Here is a 20,190-nt window from a genome sequence, read left to right as displayed (position 1 = left end):
CCGTTCATACAGAATAAAATGTGCAGATTTCGAAAGTCGATCAATAATTACCCAAATAGCATCACAACCCTTGGACGAACGAGGTAAATGAGTCACAAAATCCATAGCAATATGTTTCCAATTCCATTTCGGGATTTCGAGATTATGGAGTAAACCTCCAGGTTTCATTCTCTCGGCTTTCACTTGCTGGCAGACAAGACATTTAGAAATAAACTCAGCAATGTCCTTCTTCATACGTTTCCACCAGAATTGAGGTCTCAATGTCAAATACATCTTTCGGCCACCAGGGTGAATACTGTATTTGCTACAATGTGCTTCTCGAAGAAGGGCAGACTTCAAATCAGAATTATTAGGGACTACCAGCCGACCATTAAGTCGTAAAGAACCATCAGAAGAAATCTGGAATCCAGACTGATTTCCTGCAGATACATGTTCTTTCGACTTTTGGATCTGAGCATCGCTTCGTTGGGCCTTTCGAATCTTAGATATCAAATTCGGCTCAATTTGCAATGCTGAGACAGTGACAGAATTCCAATTCGAGTGAAAAGTCCAACCAGAAGTACATATATCCTCATGTACTTTGGCGACATTGACCGAAGCTAACACAGAATCATGCACCTTACGAATAATGGCATCCGCAGTAACATTCACTGATCCAGGATGATATTGAATCTCACAATCAAAGTCTTTCAGGAGATCCATCCACCTGCGTTGCCTCATATTCAAATCAGATTGAGAAAAGAGATATTTCAGACTCTTATGATCTGAATATATAACGAACTTCTCTCCATACAAGTAATGGCACCAAACCTCTAGAGCAACCACAATGGCGGCCAATTCAAGATCATGAACAAGATAATGTGTTTCGTGATATTTCAATTGACGAGACGCATAAGCAACCACTTTGTCATGTTGCATCAGAACACAGCCCAAACCTTTACCAGACGCATCTGTACACACTACAAATCCTCCGGTACCTGAGGGAATAGTAAGCACAGGTGATGTGGTCAATTTCGTCTTCAATTCAAGAAAACTAGCTTCACATTCATCTGACCAAATGAATCTCTGATTCTTCTGTGTCAGTTGAGTAATATGTTTATCTATTTTCGAAAATCTTTCAATAAAGCGACGATAATAGCCAGCTAAACCCATGAAGCTACTGATCTCAGGAAAATTCGTAGGTCTCGTCCAATTCAATACAGCTTCGACCTTTGCGAGATCAATAGATATGCCATGTCTCGAAATGACGTGGCCTAGAAATACAACTCTATCCATCCAGAATTCGCATTTGGACAATTTAGCATATAAATGGTCATTGCGAAGAGTTTGAAGTACCAGTCTCAGATGTTCAGCATGCTCCTTTTTCGATTTCGAATACACAAAAATATCATCAATGTAAGGCTCGAAGATTTAGTTATCATAATCAGACTGGTTTTGTTGATAATTAAGGTGATTGTAGATGTATTATATTGGACTAGGAAAAGAAAGGAAATGTACAAGTAAGAAAGAAAATATACACAAAAAGGGTGCACATGCGCGGTGAAGTGCGCGGTCATGTGCGAGAACTCCAGTAGCATCGACGCACATGCGCGAGATAATGCTCGCATATGCGCGACACCTCCAGAAGCCTTGGCGCATATGCACGATAAGAAGTGGCGCATATGCGCGAGAAGAAGTGGCGCATATGCGCGAGTGTCATATTTGTCAAACTGCCGAGACAGTAGGTCTCGCGCATATGCGCGAGTAGTGACCGCGCATATGCGCGAGACGTGTACTCCAAAGGATGAGCCATGTGTTCTTAACCATGCAAGATATATATAGTGTGTCTTGTTTTCCTTCCATTTGAGAAGCTAAGGATCGACAGAAGCTCCGGAGAATTCAGCTAAGTCCTTCACACTTTACTTGCTAGTTTTACAAGATTCGATTACCCGAATTTAGTTCCGAGTTTGGATTTTTATTCCTTGCATTAAGAGCTTCAAAAGGGTATATTTCTGATATCTTTCAGCATGTTTTGAAAGTTATATATTGGGGAAATATGGATATGCTTGTAGATATATATTCTTAAGATTATTGTTATCGTAGAAACGCAAACGGATCGTAAAAAGGACATCGTATGTAATTGTTTTGATTTCCAGCATATATTGAATGTAGATGGTGCAGATTTTTGAGGGTATGATGTATATATGAGATGGATTATTGATTGTTGAGCCTGGATATTGGTATATGTTGATAGTTGTATTGACTGGTATTGAGAAATTACGTCGTTATTCCGTTAAATTGTACCGAGATCAAGTATTGAATTAGATATGTGTTGATTGAGATTAGAGATTGATAGAATGTGTATCAACATTGCCATTTCAGATTTATATCGTTAAGATTCGTCTTCGAGACTTCGACTACGACAGAGTTTGTATGACGAAAGGTATAATTCATGTTTTGTTTGGGGAGATACAACTCAAATGAGATCCCATTTGAGTTTCCCAACCAAAATCACATACTAGATTTATTGTTTATCTTGTGATATGATTATGATTTGTTTATAGAACTTGTATTCCAATCCTTTTAGATGATTATGCTTTGTTTACAGATTGTTATGCATTGCATTTAAGATAGGGAGTCTTGACAGAACAGTCAAACTTCTAGACGTTCGGTGATATCACAGCTTAGGGGAAGATCACCTCTCCTATTGTAGATGTGGATACAGATCAGGCCGAAGTCTAGGAATAAGACGTACAGTCACCCCGATTGGGAGGGTAGGTGACAACCATTGACGTTTTATTCACACCGGGATCCCTAGAGTTATAGTCGAGTCGAGTCCAGACATGATTTGATTCGCAATGCATGTTTATATGAATGTCATTCATAATAGCATGTTTCATGTGTTAGATTGTTTATATACATGTATACATGTTTATACTGGGTTTTGTTATCACCGGAGTTTCCGGCTGTTGTTATGTCTGTATGTGTGCATAACAACAGGTGGGGCAGGATCTGGGTCACGACAGAGATGAGAGATGGATATAGCGTGGTGATCACGGGCGTAACAGATGTACCAGTAGTTGTACTTTTGTCATGTACTGTACTTTAATACTGGTTGTTGAGCACATACGGAACAAGACATGTATATTATGTTTGTATGTTGTAAAATAAATAAAGATCTTATGCTTGTTTATATACATTTGATTTAATGTTAAAAAGCAAAAATTTGACCCACTTTTTATAATCATGATCCATTTAATCCCAAAGAAAAGAATTAGAGTCCGGGTCCCCACAATCAATAAACACAATAACGAATCGGTCAAGATAATCTCGGAAGACACGATTCATTAGATCCATAAAGACAGCAGGAGCATTCGTGAGACCAAAAGGCATAACCAAGAACTCATAGTGGTCATACCTGGTACGAAAAGCAGTTTTGGGCACATCTTCGTCTCGAACTCGTACTTGATGATACCCAGAACGAAGATCAATCTTCGAGTATACAAAAGTACCCTGAAGCTGATCAAATAAGTCGTCAATACGAGGAAGTGGGTACTTGTTTTTCACAGTAGCTCGATTCAGATGTCTATAATAGATACACATTCGCACAATATCATATTTCTTCCGAACAAATAAGACCGGAGCTCCCCAAGGTGATACACTCGGTTGAATATATCCCTTATCGAGAAGATCCTGTAATTGTTGTTTCAATTCTTTCAATTCCAATGGTGCCATACGATAAGGATCTTTCGATATAGGCGCAGTTCCCAGCATCAGATCAATACTAAATTCAATTTCTCGATGAGGAGGAAAATCAGGAATCTCATCGGGAAATACATCCGGGGATTCTTTCGCAACAGGAATCTCAGATAAAGAAGGTTCCTTGTTAGAAACATTAATAGCGTAGATAAGATAACCCTCATCTTCGCTAGTCAAAAGTCGAGACATTTCCAAGGAAGATACCAATAGAATTTTGGCTTGGGAACCCTTGCCATAAAAATTCCACTTGAGTCCATCAATCGGTCGAAATCGAACCACTCCATGACAACTGTGGGGCCCTTAGCTCCTAATCGTTATTACAACACAATCAGATTAGGGTTAATTAATCACAGCGGAAGACGACTTTAAAATTTCTTTACAACGAGCCCAAAATCATTTAATGTGAATACTAAAATAGTATCTCATCTCACGTCATAAACATGCCCACACGAAAACAAAGCCAATCATATACAAACATCTCATATCCTCGGGACATGCCCCGGTATATATAGATACATATACATATACTGGGAACAAAACATAAATCTCAACTCATACTACGACTCCCTCCAGAAGCACCCTCGGCGGTCTCCTGAAATCCTGGAGTACCTGCCATTGTCCACACACAAAGACAACAACAGCCCCCCTTTGGGGTGAGCAAAGCTCCGTATGGAACAACCAATCATATATACCACAGATATCTAAACAATGATATATGGTATGCAATGCATGTATGTCGTGGAGGTATAGGGTCAAATGCCCATCCACTGAGCACATGTCAGAACCAATCGAATCGATATCAAATAAATGCTCGAGCTGGCACACCGGCCAATATGGGACACATGTATGATAACGTCGGCTAAGAGCTATCAAATCCCAAATCTCATATCCAATCATATGGGGCCACAATTGTCTATGCTTTACGGGTCATATAATACCGGCATAGCGATTGTGTTCACAAACCCCGGAATCCAATCCAATCAAATCAAGGTATCCAAGGATCATAGCTCAACGTGCATGTCATGTATCGATGTATGTATAAAATGATGTGTGTTAACAAAACATTTATTTCATACACCGATATCTCAAATCTCAATGTCATGTATGCCACGTAATAAACAAATAGGGCACGTAGACACATAATCCAATCCCATCAATCCAATGAATCCAACACATATATCATATAATACAGATACCTGTCGTATGTTACCCGGTCGCAACATACCTCAATTCTTCGTTCCAGTTGATGTAGCCTGAAGATATTGATATTACACTTTATCTACATCAATAGCATATTCATTCCAATCAATAACATACTCCAAAATCATTAATATGAGTTCATAAATTCATATCAAATCAAAATCATATCATAATTCAATTCCGACTTCGGATATAAGTTCTTTGTCGGTTATTCTACTACATATCAGAAATTCAACTTCAAATACATGCTATTCCAGCACTATGATATTTAGAGCTGCTGGAACTAGAATAAAATTACCTCAGTCAGAAGCCCTTAACGCGACGATCACAAATATATAATTTGTTTCACGTTTAGACAGCGTCTCGAAGTCGATTCAGAAGAAAGAAATCATAATTCTCTCGCTCCTTCTCGAACTCTCGGAAATTAAGTGACGGAGGAAAGAAGGGAAAAGAACTTATCCTCACTCCACCGCCTCTCGCGCTCGGGCGGTAGAATTCTCGCGCCCGAGCGCGAGACGTTCTGCCCCCGAGAAATACTTGTGCCGTGCTCGAGCGGTCGAAAGTTACCGCTCGGGCGCCGCAAGTTCTGCCCGGCTACTATCATTACATACCTTGGCGCTCGGGCGGTAATTTCCTACCGCTCGGGCGCCACTTGTTCTGTACAATTTTTAATGTGTGTACTAAATTGGCGTCCGGCTTCCAATCGAGCTCTTACAACGTCAAATCATATCCAATACTCATTTCTCAATTCATAGTCATAGTACACATCACATACACAATCACATATCAAATTCATTAATTATCGATAATCACATAGGATTTACGATAATACGATACACGGTCCTTACATTTCTCCCCCTCTTAAAAGATTTCGTCCTCGAAATCTCAAACGTCACTATATATATAACATCGGTAAACATATACATGTCACCAGTTATAGTACATATCAAAGCTAAAATCAGAAAAAGGATCATAATACATCGAATACAACGGAACAGATGTCATAGAATCAAACAAATGCGGATACGAATCTCGCATCTTGCTCTCCAATTCCCACGTTGATTCTTCAACACCGTGTCGTGTCCATTGCACTCGTACCAGAGGAATCGACTTATTCCTCAATATCTTCTCCTTTCGATCCATAATGCGAACAGGTTGTTCAACATAGGAAAGAGAAGGATCCAATTCAACCTCATCAGGTACAAGCACATGTGATGGATCAGGTTCATATTTCCTCAACATAGAAACATGAAACACATCATGAATAGAAGATAAAGCTGGTGTCAATGCCAATCGATACGCAAGATCACCAACTCGATCCAGAATCTCGTATGGACCAACATAACGAGGAGATAATTTCCCTCGCATGCCAAATCGAACAGTGCCTCTAAAGGGAGATATTTTCAAAACCACTCGGTCACCTTTCTGGAATTCCAAGGGTCGTCTTCGTTTATTCGCATAACTCGTTTGACGATCCTGAGCAGCTTTCATCCGCTACCGAATCAACTGAACCTTATCGTTCATTTCCTGTATCATTTCAGGTCCAGTCAATTGTCTCTCACCAATATCATCCCAGAATAACGGTGATCTACATCGTCTCCCATATAGAGCTTCAAACGGTGCCATACCGATACTCGTCTGAAAGCTATTATTATAAGAAAATTCAACCAATGGCAAGGCATCTTGCCATCCCATACTGAAATCCATCACAATCGCACGCAACATATCCTCTAAAGTTTGAATCGTACGCTCAGTCTGGCCATCAGTTTGAGGATGATAAGCAGTACTCATAGCCAAACGCGTACCCATCGCTTCTTGGAAACTACCCCAGAATTTAGAAGCAAATCTAGGATCACGATCAGATACAATCGAGACTGGCACACCGTGCAGTCTCACCACATTCTCGATGTATAAACGGGCCATTCTCTTATAGGGATAAGTCCGTTCATACGGAATAAAATGCGCAGATTTCGAAAGCCGATCAATAATCACCCAAATAGCATCACAGCCCTTGGGCGAACGAGGCAAATGAGTCACGAAATCCATAGCAATATGTTCCCAATTCCATTTCGGGATTTCAAGACTATGGAGCAATCCTCCAGGTCTCATTCTCTCGGCTTTCACTTGCTGGCAGATCAGACATTTAGAAATAAACTCAGCAATGTCCTTCTTCATACGTTTCCACCAGAATTGAGGTCTCAGTGTCAAATACATCTTTCGACCTCCAGGGTGAATACTGTATTTGCTACAGTGTGCTTCTCGAAGAAGGGTAGAACTCAAATCAGAATCATCAGGAACTACCAGCCGACCATTAAGTCGTAAAGAACCATCAGAAGAAATCTGAAATCCAGACTGATGTCCAGCAGATACAAGTTCTTTCGACTTCAGAATCTGAACATCGCTTCGTTGGGCCTTTCGTATCTTCGATATTAAGTTCGGCTCAATTTGCAATGCTGAGACAGTGACAGAATTCCAATTCGAGTGAAAAGTCCAACCAGAAGTACATATATCATCATGTACCTTGGCGACGGAAAACAGAATCATAAACTTTACGGCTCAAGGCATCCGCAGTAACATTCACCGATCCAGGGTGATATTGAATCTCACAATCAAAATCCTTCAGGAGATCCATCCACCTGCGTTGCCTCATATTCAAATCAGATTGAGAAAAGAGATATTTCAGACTCTTATGGTCTGAATAAATAACAAACTTTTCTCCGTACAAGTAATGGAGCCAAATCTTTAAAGCAAACACAATGGCAGCCAATTCGAGATCATGAACAGGATAACGAGTTTCATGAGATTTCAATTGACGAGACGCATAAGCAACGACTTTGCCGTGTTGCATCAGAACACAGCCCAAACCTTTACCAGACGCATCTGTACAAACCACAAATCCTCCGGTACCTGAGGGAATAGTAAGCACAGGTGCTGTGGTCAATCTCGTCTTCAATTCAAGAAAACTAGCTTCACATTCATCTGACCAAATGAATCGCTGATTCTTCTGTGTCAGTTGAGTAATAGGTTTAGCTATCTTCGAAAACCCTTCAATAAAACGACGATAATATCCCGCTAAACCCATGAAGCTACGAATCTCAGGAACATTCGTAGGTCTCGGCCAATTCAATACATCTTCGACCTTCGAAGGATCAACAGATATGCCATGTCTCGAAATGACGTGGCCTAGAAATACCACTTTGTCCATCCAGAATTCACATTTGGACAATTTGGCATACAAATGACTAGTACGAAGAGTTTGAAGTACCAGTCTCAGATGTTCAGCATGCTCCTTTTTCGATTTCGAATAGACAAGAATGTCATCGATAAACACAATAACGAATCGGTCCAGATAATCTCGGAAGACACGATTCATTAAATCCATAAAGATAGCAGGAGCATTCGTAAGACCAAAAGGCATAACCAGAAATTCATAGTGGCCATACCTCGTACGAAAAGCAATTTTGGGTACATCTTCGTCTCGAACTCGTACTTGATGATACCCAGAACGAAGATCAATCTTCGAGTATACAGAAGTACCCTGAAGCTGATCAAACAAGTCATCAATACGGGGAAGTGGGTACTTGTTCTTCACAGTAGCCCGATTCAGCTGCCTATAATCGATACACATTCGCATAGTACCATCTTTCTTCCGAACAAATAAAACTGGAGCTCCCCAAGGTGATACACTCGGTCGAATATATCCCTTATCGAGAAGATCCTGTAATTGTTCTTTCAATTCTTTCAATTCCAGAGGTGCCATGCGATAAGGAGCTTTAGATATAGGCGCGGTCCCCGGCATCAAATCAATACTAAACTCAACTTCTCGATGAGGAGGAAAATCAGGAATCTCATCGGGAAATACATCTGGGAATTCTCTCGCAACAGGAATCTCAGATAAAGAAGACTCCTTCTTCGAAATATCAATAGCGTAGATAAGATAACCCTCATCTCCGCTAGTCAACAATCGGGACATTTCCAAGGAAGATACCAATGGAATTTTGGCTTGGGAATCCTTTCCATAAAAATTCCACTTGGGTCCATCAATCGGTCGAAATCGAACCACTCCATGACAACAATCAACAGTAGCTCGATTCGTCATCAAGATATCCATGCCAACAATACAATCAAAGTCGTGCATAGGGAGGACAATTAAATTCAGAAATATCACATTATCCTCATATATCAATACACAATTATGCACAACTCTCTCAGACGAAATGATCTTCCCTGCTGGCGTGGCTATCGACAAAGTATCATACAACGGGGTACACTCAATATCATGAGATGCAACAAATGCATGAGATATGAATGAATGAGATGCTCCTGTATCAAATAAAACACGTGCAGGATAATCGCAAAGCGTGCAAATACCTGCAATCACACCTCCAGGAGCTTCTCTCGCCTGATCCTCAGTCATGGCATACACTCTCACCTGAGGAGGAACTTGGGCACTCGGACCACCCGGTCCTCGATATCGTGGGACACTCGACTGCTGAAAAGATGGAACAGGAACAGCAGGTCTCATCAGACCAGGGCGACCTCTAAATCCTGGCTGGGGTGAAACAGAAGTCGTACCCCTGTTTGGACATACACGAGAGAAATGGCCTTCCTGTCCACACTGATAACAAGTACCAAACATACCTCGACACTGCTCGATAGTATGTTTACCTCCACAATGGCTACAGTAGGGAGCAATCACCGGACTCCCTTTCTGTGATCCACTCGAACTCGTAGAAGACGAAGAAACAGAACCCGTCTTCTTGAACTTCTTACCTCTCGGCCTCAAAGCAGGCTGCTGAGCTGATACCGGTGGTGGAGGAGTATACTGTGGACCGCCCCGCCTGAGTCCAGCCTCGGCTGCCTTGGCTCTCTCAACTGCCTCTGCGTAGCTGGTAGGCAATCCAGAAACAACATAAGTATACGAAGCAGGATGTAAACCATTTACAAACCTGTTATACTTTGCCCTCGCATTCCCAGCCACGTGAGGTGCATACTTCAACAAAGTAGAAAATTTCGAAGCATACTCCGCAACAGACATCGATCCCTGCTGCAGATTATTGAATTCATCCTCCTGAGCAGTATAATAAGAAGGAGGAGAATACTGTTCCAGAAACTGGGCCTTGAAGACATCCCATGTGACTTCAGTGCCAGCCTCTTTCAATCCCATCTCAGCGGCTTCCCACCAAGATTTAGCTCGGTCCTTCAACTGATAAAGAGCAAGTTTCAGTCTCCGGGCCTTGGAATACTCAACAATATTAAACAGATGCTCGATATCTTTTAACCAGGCTTCAGCTCTTTCCGCACTCTCTGTGCCAAAGAACCTCGGTGGTTTCAGGTCCTGAAATCGAGCCATCACAACATCCATGGACAATCCTTCAAATTGCCCAACAATCCTCTCAGTGCTGCTACTCGCAGCTTCATTTTTGGGATCCATCTACAAATTAAAAGATAAATGAATACCACAATTTCATATCAATTCATATCATTCTCATCTCATATCATCAATCCCATCAAATACTTACTCAAATCAAATCAAGTAAGAGCAAGTAATACAAATAAATCAAACACAAGCGCACAGTTCATTTGTGCCTATTCAAGTGTACACAAGACTCAATAGAGCATTCCCAGCTATGTCTGATACCATCTAGTGTGGGGCCCTTAGCTCCTAATCGTTATTACAACACAATCAGATTAGAGTTAATTAATCACAGCGGAAGACGACTTTAAAATTTCTTTACAACGAGCCCAAAATCATTTAATGTGAATACTAAAATAGTATCTCATCTCACTTCATAAACATGCCCACACGAAAACAAAGCCAATCATATACAAACATCTCATATCCTCGGGACATGCCCCGGTATATATAGATACATATACATATACTGGGAACAAAACATAAATCTCAACTCATACTACGACTCCCTCCAGAAGCACCCTCGGCGGTCTCCTGAAATCCTGGAGTACCTGCCATTGTCCACACACAAAGACAACAACAGCCCCCCTTTGGGGTGAGCAAAGCTCCGTATGGAACAACCAATCATATATACCACAGATATCTAAACAATGATATATGGTATGCAATGCATGTATGTCGTGGAGGTATAGGGTCAAATGCCCATCCACTGAGCACATGTCAGAACCAATCGAATCGATATCAAATAAATGCTCGAGCTGGCACACCGGCCAATATGGGACACATGTATGATAACGTCGGCTAAGCGCTATCAAATCCCAAATCTCATATCCAATCATATGGGGCCACAATTGTCTATGCTTTACGGGTCATATAATACCGGCATAGCGATTGTGTTCACAAACCCCGGAATCCAATCCAATCAAATCAAGGTATCCAAGGATCATAGCTCAACGTGCATGTCATGTATCGATGTATGTATAAAATGATGTGTGTTAACAAAATATTTATTTCATACACCGATATCTCAAATCTCAATGTCATGTATGCCACGTAATAAACAAATAGGGCACGTAGACACATAATCCAATCCCATCAATCCAATCAATCCAACACATATATCATATAATACAGATACCTGTCGTATGTTACCCGGTCGCAACATACCTCAATTCTTCGTTCCAGTTGATGTAGCCTGAAGATATTGATATTACACTTTATCTACATCAATAGCATATTCATTCCAATCAATAACATACTCCAAAATCATTAATATGAGTTCATAAATTCATATCAAATCAAAATCATATCATAATTCAATTCCGACTTCGGATATAAGTTCTTTGTCGGTTATTCTACTACATATCAGAAATTCAACTTCAAATACATGCTATTCCAGCACTATGATATTTAGAGCTGCTGGAACTAGAATAAAATTACCTCAGTCAGAAGCCCTTAACGCGACGATCACAAATATATAATTTGTTTCACGTTTAGACAGCGTCTCGAAGTCGATTCAGAAGAAAGAAATCATAATTCTCTCGCTCCTTCTCGAACTCTCGGAAATTAAGTGACGGAGGAAAGAAGGGAAAAGAACTTATCCTCACTCCACCGCCTCTTGCGCTCGGGCGGTAGAATTCTCGCGCCCGAGCGCGAGACGTTCTGCCCCCGAGAAATACTTGTGCAGCGCTCGAGCGGTCGAAAGTTACCGCTCGGGCGCCGCAAGTTCTGCCCGGCTACTATCATTACATACCTTGGCGCTCGGGCGGTAATTTCCTACCGCTCGGGCGCCACTTGTTCTGTACAATTTTTAATGTGTGTACTAAATTGGCGTCCGGCTTCCAATCGAGCTCTTACAACGTCAAATCATATCTAATACTCATTTCTCAATTCATAGTCATAGTACACATCACATACACAATCACATATCAAATTCATTAATTATCGATAATCACATAGGATTTACGATAATACGATACACGGTCCTTACAACAACAATCAACAGTAGCTCGATTTGTCATCAAGATATCCATGCCAACAATACAATCAAAGTCGTGTATTGGGAGGACAATCAAATTTAGAAATACCACATTATCCTCATATATCAATACACAATTGTGCACAACTTTATCAGACAAAATAATCATCCCTGCTGGCGTGGCTATCGGCAAAGTATCATACAGCGGGGTATACTCAATATCGTGAAATGCAACAAATGCATGAGATATGAATGAATGAGATGCTCTTGTATCAAATAAAACACGTGCAGGATAATCGCAAAGCATGCAAATACCTGCAATCACGCCACCAGGAGCTTCTCTCGCCTGATCATCGGTCATGGCGTACACTCTCACTTGAGGAGGAACTTGGGCACTCTGACCACCTGGTCCTCAATATCGTGGAGCATTCGACTGCTGAAAAGAGGGAACAGGAACAACATGTCTCATCATACTGGGGCCACCTCTAAATCCTGGTTGGGGTTGAGAAGAAGTCGTACCCCTGTTCGGACATACTCGAGAGAAATGGCCTTCCTGCCCACACTGATAACAAGTACCAAACATACCTCGACACTGCTCGATAATATGCTTACCCCCACAATGACTACAGTAAGGGGCAATCACAGGACTCCCTCTCTGTGATCCACTCGAACTCGAAGAAGACGAAGAAACAGAACCAGTCTTCTTAAACTTCTTACCTCTCGGCCGCAAAGTAGGCTGCTGAGCTGACACTGGAGTTGGAGGAGTATACTGTGGACCTCCTCGCCTAAGTCCAGCCTCGGCTGCCTTGGCTCGTTCAACTGCCTCTGCGTAGCTGGTAGGCAATCCAGAAATAACATAAGTATATATAGCAGGATGCAATCCGTTCACAAACCTGTTATATTTTGTCTTCGCATTCCCAGCTACGTGAGGTGCATACTTCAACAGAGTAGAAAATTTCGAAGCATATTCTGCAACAGTCATCGTTCCCTGCTGAAGACTATTAAATTCATTCTCTTGAGCAGTATAATAAGAAAGAAGGGAACACTGCTCCAAAAACTGAGCCTTGAAGACATCCCATGTGACTTCAATTCCGGCCTCTTTCAATCCAATCTCAACGGCTTTCCACCAAGATTTTGCTCGGTCTTTCAACTGATAAAGAGCAAGTTTCAGTCTCCGAGCCTTGGAATATTCAACAATATTAAACAAGTGCTCAATATCCATTAACCAGGCCTCTGCTCTTTCAGCACTCTCAGTGCCAAAGAACCTCGGTGGTTTCAAATCCTGAAATCGAGCCATCACTACATCCATGGACAATCCTTCAAATTGTCCAACTATCCTCTCAGTACTGCTACTCGCAGTTTTATTTGTGGGATCCATCTAGAAAATCAGAGGATGAATATTACAAATCAATATCAATTTCACATCATCATCATCTCATATCATCAATCTCATCAATAACTTACTCAAACTGAATCGAGTAGGAGCAAGTAATACAAAAAAATCAAACACATGCGCACAATTCATTTGTGCCTATTACGTGTACACAAGACTCAATCGAGCATTCCCAGCTATGCTCTGATACCATCTAGTGTGGGGCCCTTAGCTACTAATCGTTATTACAACACAATCAGATTAGGGTTAATTAATTACAGCGGAAAACGAGTTTAAATTTTCTTTACAATGAGCCCAAAATCATTTTATTTGAATACTAAAATTAGTATTTCATCTCACATCATAAACATGCCCACACGTAATCAAAACCAATCATATACAAACAACTCATATCCTCGAGACATGCCCCGGTATATAGATACATACATATACTGGGAACAAAACATAAAACCTCAACTCAAACTGTGACTCTCTCCAGAAGTACCCTCTCCGGTCTCCTGATATCCTGGAGTACCTGTCATTGTCCACACACAAAGACAACAACAGCCCTCCTTGGGGGTGAGCAAAGCTCCGTATGGAACAACCATCATATATACCACAAGTATCTAAACAATGATATATGATATGCAATGCATGTATGTCGTGGAGGTATCAGGTCAAATGTCCATCCACTGAGCACATGTCAGAATCAAACGAATCGCTATCAAATCAATGCTAGAGCTGGCACACCGGCATCAATAAGGGATACTCGTATGATAGCGTCGACGAAGCGCCATCAAATCCCAAATCTCATATCAATCGTCGGGGCCACAAATGTCTATGCTTTAAGGGTCATATAATACCAAACATAGCATTGTGTTCACAAACCCCAGAATCCAATCAAATCATATCAGGGTATCCAAAGATCATAGCTCAACGTGCATGTCATGTGTCGATGTATGCATCAAACTATGTGTGTTAACAAAACATTTATTTTATACATCGATATTCCAATATGTCATGTATGCCACATCAAGTCATCACATAAGGCATATAGACACATATTCTCAATCCAATCAATCAAACATGTATCATATAATACAGATACTTGTCGTATGTTACCCTATCGCAACATACCTCAATTCTTCGTTCCAGTTGATTTAGCTTGAAGATATCAGTATAAAATTCTATCTACATCAATAACATATTCTTTCCAATCAATAACATACTCCAAAATCATTAATATGAGTTTCAAATATCATTTGAAACTTCAAAAATTCATATCAAATCATAATCATATCATAATTCAATTCCGACTTCGAATATAAGTTTATTGTCGGTTATTCTACCACATTTAGGAATCTCGACTTCAAATACATATTATTACAGCACTTCAATAATTAAAGGTGCTGAAACTAGAAGAAACTTACCTCAAAAGGAAGCTCTCGACGCGAGGATTCCAAATATATAATTTGTTCCAAGTTTGGACAACGTCTCAAACGAGATTCAAACACTAGAACTTTGAATTCTTCTCTTTCTCCTACTTTCTTTTCTCGGTTTGTTCTTGTTTATCTTTATTATTATTAATTGATTTATTGTCATTTTTTTTAATAATATGTTAATCCACGTCCAAGTGGATCACCTCAATCCTATACATATTGCAATGTATTACACGTATACATGCAATTTGATTGGACAAATCACAATTTACCAATTTGCCCTTAAATTCAATTGATTATTTTTCAAGTTATTAACCACTTTGCCATCAATTTTTAATGCAATATTTTTTTTCAATTATTTACAAGTTTGCCATTAAAATACACAATGTTTCAAATAATTATGGAGTATTTTCAACTTGTATAGTTTATTTCCATTTGCATAAACCATGTCAACTCCATTTCCAAATACAATTATTTTATGAGTTGATTTACTACTCATAATCTACATAATCAGATCATGGGGTCTCACATAAGTTTTACTACGTTTTGATATGATTTGAAATTATGATGTTGAAGGAATCGGATATGATTCATATATGGTGTTCTTGACATAGTAGACATTGTATAATCGAAACCGGATTGAAGAACAGATACCATATGTAATTGTTAGGATTTTTCAGAGTTGATATGATTGAGAATATCTAGATTTGATATGGGATTCATATTTGTTGTTGATGTGGAGTTGTTGCTTGGTTTATACTGATATTGTATTGCCGGGATATATCGAGATTGAGCTGTGATGCCGTTAAAACATCCGTAGATTGATATTGAGCATATTCAGTATTGATTCGAGTTGTATTATGATATTATGCTTCTTGAATTATGCTTCCAGATTGGAATCAGAATCAGTAGGAGAAAGATCGGAATTGTCAGATCGAGTCAAGAGTGGGATTTACAGATTGGTATTGATTTCTATTTCGAAGATTACAATTCATGTTGTTACTGCAGTTTTATATCGATTTACGTTTTCAGGTTATGATACATGTATTGATATCTGTTTTATGCTTTTATATAATTTTTTATATGATTACATGTATACATTGTTTATACTGAGATTATATTCTCGTCGGAGTTATCCGGCTGTTGTCGTGTTTGTATGTGTGTATGACAACAGGTGAGACAGGATCAGGGTCGAGAAGAGGAAGAGAGAGGACAAGTTAGTGTGGAGATCCGGATCAGAAATAGATAGGTTTCAGCACTTGATATATAGTAGTTGAACCCTAGTTTGGTTTGAATGTATGTTGTACAAGACTTGTACTTTTATACTGATATGTATATTAGTTGAATTCAATTACTTTCCACATTTAAAAAAAATAAATTTGACCGTGTTTATCTTAAGTGATTAAATTAATCCCAAGAACTATAATAATGAATTAGCGTCCGGGTCCCCACATATCGATTATTGGATTAATGATTTATAAAATACTCATCAATATTAATTTACAATACCTTTTGATATTCATTGAATAATTTATTTAACAATTATACTTATTTGACATAATACTTATTGGTAATTATTCATTATAAATGACTTAATTTACAATACTTCGCCAATTTAGATACTTTTCGTATCAATGCATCTTCCATGGAAAGATCAAGATTTGGTGAACTTACGTTGCCTATTCGAATATCCAGTATTTTAATACATATTGTGAGTATCTTATTCAAGATATCAAGTATTTGCAAACTCAAATTAGATAATTCTCAAATAAAACTAAGTATTTTAAAATTTTCATACTTAGTTGGGAATTTGTTTTTACCAAAAAAATTTTTTTTAATGAGACATCCAAATGCATCTTCCAAGGAAAGACAAACACTTGGTGAGCTTAAGTTGCATATTCGAATATCCAGTATTCTATTACATATCATGAGTATCTCATGTACCAAATCAAATATTTGCAATCTCAAACTAGACACTTCTCAAATAAAAATAAGAACTTTAAAATTTTCATGCTTAGTTGGGAATTTGTTTTTTCTTTTACAAAAAAATATTAAATGAGATGAATATGTTATCCAAATGCTTATTCCATGAAAATATCAATACTTGGTGAACTTACGTTGTCTATTCGAATATCCAGTATTTTAATACATATTGTGAGTATCTCATTTACGAAATCAAGTATTTGCAAACTCAAATTAGGTACTTCTCAGTAAAAATAAGTACTTTAAATTTTTCATGTTTAGTTGAGAATTTGTTTTTTTTAAAAAAATATATTAAATGAGATGAATATGTCATCCAAATGTATCTTCCATAAAAATACCAACACTTGGTGAACTTACGTTGCTTATACGAATATCCAATATTTTAATACATATTGTGGGTATCTCATATACGAAATCAAGTATTTGCAAACTCAAATTAAGTATTTCTCATTTATGGAGTAAAATTAAGTATTGGTAGACTCGAATTAGATACTTTTTGTACTAATTTATGTATCATATTTTAATTTCACAAATGACACATCAAAAGTCACTCCATATTACTTGAAACTATATTTTTTATATCCCAAAATAATCAAATTTGAGTCTTAAAATGATAAAATCAAGTATATGTGGAATCAAATTAGGTACTATTTGTACCAATTTAGGTAGCACGTTTTTTATTCACAAATATCATCATCAAAGAACATTCAATATTATCTTCAAACTATATATTTTTACATACTCAATCGAATTTGAGTATTTAAAAGATAAAATCAAGTATTTGTATACTCGAATTATGTATTATTTGTATTAATTTAGGTATCACATTTTTACTTCACGAATATCATCATCGGTTTCACTTAATATTAACTTCAAATTATATTTTGACATCTTCAAATAATTGGATATGAGTATTTACGGGATAAAATCATGTACATATAGTGATAGACATGAATCAATTGTGGCGATGAAAATAAAAAATAGCAGCACTCTTTAAGAAAACAATAGACGATAAGAAAATCAGAAGCTACTGCTCTAGTAAAACAAAAGCAGTAGAAAGGATAGAAAAACAGAATCAGAAGAAGATGCTACCTAACGTGACTATCTTACATGTTACCGTTAAGTTTATCAAGTACCGGTATTAATTGCAGCATTAAATACTGTACGGAGTCATTATAATTCACTTTACCGATTTTAGTATAAAACAGGACTGATTGTTTTATCACTTTTCTGCAGGAACCTTTTTAGGTAATAAAGCTGATTCAATCAAAAGTCTGAAGACATCTTCTGATCATAGACGTTGAACTCAGTCACTTATATATACATGGAACAAACCCATATAAGAGATAACAGTGCGCAAAATATCTTTCAAGGATCAATGCTATTTCACTCAACGAGACAACCTCGAAATTCCTTGATAACTTTGAGTTCAACACAAAGAAAAGTAGCACACGCTTCATAGCAAATATCTGATCTTTTGAAGATCATCTTGTGCTACTGTTTCTTACACTCTTCACAATCATTTACAACACTTATACTTTATCAGAAGAGTTTGTAATCTGAAAAGAGTCTTTTCAGAACTTTGTGTATCTCGTTTTCACTATGTTGAGTAACTAAGAGTTTCAGTAGGCAAAAGTGTAAGTCCTTCTGAAGTGGGTGTGTACAAGAGTTGTACTGTAATATCCAAATTCTTTTAGTTATACCTTCTGGAAACAGGAGAAGGGGAGACGTAGAAGATTTCATATTCGAACTTCCATAAACAACTACTGTCTACTGTTATTACTGTCTTTCACTTACTTCATCAGATTGTTTCCGCACCTATAATTGTAATCTGGTGAAAGTATACGCAACAAGATAAAATACTATCTCTAACAGGATTTTAGTACCTCCTTAGAAAGAAAAAGGAGTAGAGTTTATTCACCCCCCCTCTGAACTCAACTTCGATCCACAACAATTCGTATCAGAGCAGGTTATTCTTGTTCGTGAAAAACTACAACATATGGCACACTTTAGCAAGATTCCTATGTTATCTAAGGAAGACTTTGATGATTGGAAGATTAGAATGCAAGATCATCTTGCAGCACAAGATGATGACATGTGGTATGTCATCACAGATGGTCCATTAAAGATATTAAAGCCTAACACAGCTGTTGTTGTCACTGAGGGTGCACCACAGATGGTTGAAAAATCAAGAAGTGAATGGACCAGCGAAGATAAGAAGAAGGTCAACCTTGATAATGTTGCAAAGGATATATTATATAAAACTCTCGACAAGAACACCTTTAGCAAGATTAAAATGTGTTCTACTGCAAAAGATATTTGGGAAAAGCTCATCCAGATATGTGAGGGAAATGAGCAAACGAAAGAAAACAAACTGTCTGTAGCAATGCAGAAGTTTGAGAATCTAAAAATGAGAGCTGGTGAAACTCTAAATGAGTTCGATGAAAGATTCAGTAGCTTGATAAATGAGTTAACAGCTCTGGGTAAAGAGCATAGCAACAGAGAAATAGCCCTCAAGGTGATGAGAGCCTTACCCAAAGAATGGGATGTAAAAACAATGGCTATGAGAGTGTCCAAAGACCTAAACAAGTTGGAACTGCACGACTTGTTTGCAAATCTAAAAGCTTACGAGTTCGAATTGGAGGTAAGAAGTGGAGAAGAGCCTTCAAGTCTACCTACCAAGGCTCTTGCTGCTACTACTACTGCTACTACCTCTTCTACTGATGCTGCAGTTGTTCCTGAAGCATTTGCACGGACAAAACGTTGTGCGTTTGAAAAAATATGTTTTTTAGTTAAAAAATTGAATTAATGTTAACCCTGGGTAAAACCTTAGATTCTCAGCTTTTTTGAATCCTTTATCCACTAAGTTTAACAGTGCTAACTTGCTTCCACAAAGATTGGTTCAAAGGCAGCCTGCGCGAGATCAATGCTACTTTTACAAGCACTTTCAATCAACTAATAATTTTCCTTGCCTTCGAAACACACATAGAATTTCTATATGTTATTTAGACTACTGAATAAATAGCAGCTATAGGACGCTTACTTGTGAATTTAAATTTTATAG

The 20,190-nt window shown here is 38.4% G+C and overlaps 1 protein-coding gene across 1 annotated transcript in view; it reads left to right on the top strand.

Annotated features, from left to right (window-relative positions):
• LOC140838039 (uncharacterized) overlaps positions 1–20,190 on the top strand; it is a 41,468-nt gene that overhangs the window by 13,911 nt on the left and 7,367 nt on the right. The gene's annotated exons all lie outside the window — the stretch shown is intronic.

Source organism: Primulina eburnea, chromosome 1 (assembly GCF_022965805.1).
Source record: "Primulina eburnea isolate SZY01 chromosome 1, ASM2296580v1, whole genome shotgun sequence".
NCBI lineage: Eukaryota > Viridiplantae > Streptophyta > Magnoliopsida > Lamiales > Gesneriaceae > Primulina > Primulina eburnea.
This window is presented reverse-complemented; position numbering and strand designations above follow the sequence as displayed.